The sequence below is a fragment of the Berghia stephanieae genome, chromosome 2 (genome assembly GCF_034508935.2).
Source record: "Berghia stephanieae isolate SIO BIC M18660-M18661 chromosome 2, UCSD_Bste_1.3, whole genome shotgun sequence".
NCBI classification, from domain to species: domain Eukaryota; kingdom Metazoa; phylum Mollusca; class Gastropoda; order Nudibranchia; family Aeolidiidae; genus Berghia; species Berghia stephanieae.
The window spans coordinates 22169917-22172727 of record NC_088361.1 but is presented as its reverse complement, the minus strand read 5'-3'; the positions used below and the strand labels follow the sequence as shown (position 1 = coordinate 22172727).

Here is a 2811-nt window from a genome sequence, read left to right as displayed (position 1 = left end):
CCTTGTAAAGCGCTTTGAGCACGTTCAGTGGATATTGCGCTATATAAAGCTCAATTTATTTATTATTATTATTTACAACGATGTTAATTCAGGCTCTTAATTTGGTTCGGTTATCGAACCTGCAAACATATGCACCTATGTTAAATGAATGAATGCTCGCTGACAAAGGGTTAACATGGGGACTGAGGGTCAGTCTATTTTAAGTTTTATAGTCTCTCAAAATAGACACGGATGGTGTGTCCAGATCTGTGTGTACAGATAAAATGGCCTGTTAAGATGAATAAATCTCACCACCTGGAAAGTCCTGGTCTTGTTCTCATTTCACAGGGACGGACAGTAAATGGTCAAGTGGTCAGGTCATAGTTCTTTCTTTCTTCATTCCTTTCTTTCTTTATTTATGTATTTATCTATTTATGTATTTATATATATATATATATATATATATATATATATATATATATATATATATATATATATATATATTTATCTATATATTAATTTATCTATCTATTTATTTTAATTTACCTATTTATTTATTTATCTAGTGTCTATTATTCTATTTATTTATTTTTATTTATCTATTTATCAATCTATTTGTTTATTTACTTATTTATTTTTTTATTTGTCTATTTATTTATTTTTTTAAAAGAAAAAAAATCGTTGTCGGCAGGATTCGAACCTGCGCGGGAAGATCCCAATGGATTTCTAGTCCATCGCCTTAACCACTCGGCCACGACAACAGGTGACGTGTACGTCAAACATTAAATTCATACATTCTAGTCATATCAAAATCGGGGAATAATGGTAAACTATTATTATTGCCAGCTCTGACATAATGTTTTGAATTACGATCGTTTCACTAAAATAGATACAGTCTTGTTACAATTATCTTGAATAGAATAATGAATAAATTCATAAATAAATAGACAGATAGGGAGATAAATAATAATAATAATAATAATAATAATAATAATAATAATAATAATAATAATAATAATAATAATAATAATAATAATAATAATAATAATAATAATAATAATAATTTGTATAGCGCTTTCCTTTCTAAAACATCTCAAAGCGCGTGACTTACGCTGAGATTAAAGTTGTGCCATAAAAAGAATCAATTTGTAACGTGTATGATATCTCTTGGATTACACGAAACATTCATGAGCAGTGTACGATTTCAGAATAGTTTATGTTTATGTGTTTTTCTTTAACCATTTCACTGCCATACTCTGGAAAAACGTGTATATAAAAGTTTGGCCAGAAAACTCGTCCTTCAAATATCGATCGATTTAAATGACCTTGATCTTGGCAAAAACTCGAAAACTTGGGACTTCGCGAAGTCCAAAGGTTTGATAATTTTTGGCCAAAGATCAGGGACATTTAAATCGAACGATATGTATTTGAAGTAAGGACAAATTTTCTGACCACCTTTTTACATAGGCTACAGTTTTTGTTGTTGTTGTTGTTTTTTTTTGTTTTTTTTTCCCAGAGTACGGCAGTTAACTGGTTAATCACCAATCCATGAATGTTTCATATTCTGTCGGCAGATTTTTATTCAAAACTTTGAAATGTGATTCTAAGTGTCAAAACATTTGAAAACATTTCTGAATATTTCCAAACATTTCAATTACGAACGGAAGAGATACCAGATATCAGTTGTAAAGAAAACCATTCCAGCCATTCAACATTGCTCAAATTGTGAGATGTTGTAACGCAATCTGGCAAACTGAACTGCCGTAACACTGAGGTTTCGAATTTATCATAACATTATCACAAAATCAACAAAGGTGTATGAATTTGAATACAAGAATTTGCATACATAAATCGTATATCTCCATAATAATTAAATGCTTCATTGTTATGATTATTCCCTACATTGTGTTCATAGCTCGGCGTTCGTTTGTAACCTTACGCTTGGTTTGATTGCTACTGGAATGTAGGCTACATGATTTGCACATTTACATAGAGATATAAAAATTTATGTCGCGTGTGACGAAGTGATCGTGAAATCTTGCACGGACTCGATAAGTAGCTGCGACATGCTTGAAAACACGTTTGGACTCCCCAGGAGCACAGAATTTTTGTCGTCTTTAGACAAACGGTGGCATATCGAAAAAAAGAATTAAAAAATTGAGAAAACTCAAATTTTTACAGTAAGCTAAAAATTTTTTTTTTTATCAACGCTTGCTCCTATAATATTATCTTTAAGCGATTAAAACGCATTTCTTTTATGGTTGATATTGACTTACTTGACTTATGCCTCTTGGCTCCAGGCGGAGCATAGGACCTCAACAGCACTCTTCCATCTTATTCTGTCCTTGGCACAGACCTTGGCCTCACTCCAAGTAAGATTGGAGACGCACAAATCTTGGTAAAGGCCTCTCCTCCAAGTCTGTTTTGGACGACCCCGTTTCCTCTTGCCCTGTGGGTTCCATTCGAGAGTCTGCTTGGATCTTTCCGCAGGGTATGGCCAACCCATCGCCACTTTCTGCGTCTGACCTGGACATCCATTTGTTCTTGGTTTGTTCTTGTCCAAAGGTCAGCATTTGGCACTTTGTCAAACCATTCAACCTGAGTATTTGTCGAAGACAGCGATTGACAAAAGTTTGTATATTGGCTGATGTGGTCAAGGTTCTTCGCCAAGTCTCTGACCCATAGAGCAGGGGTGCTTTAACATTAGTGTTAAATATTTTAAGCTTGGTGTTTGTTTATGTGCTGAAGGCTTTCCATTTTGGTCTCAAAATGTATTATTATCATCTTTATCACTATTATTATTATTATTATTATTATTATTATTATTATTAT

The 2811-nt window shown here is 32.8% G+C and overlaps 1 non-coding gene across 1 annotated transcript; it reads right to left on the bottom strand.

Annotated features, from left to right (window-relative positions):
• Window positions 1–658: 658 nt before the first annotated feature.
• Trnas-aga (transfer RNA serine (anticodon AGA)) lies at window positions 659–740 on the bottom strand. The gene has a single exon. It is a non-coding gene; the product is annotated as a tRNA-Ser (tRNA).
• Between the last annotated feature and the right edge of the window lie 2071 nt (window positions 741–2811).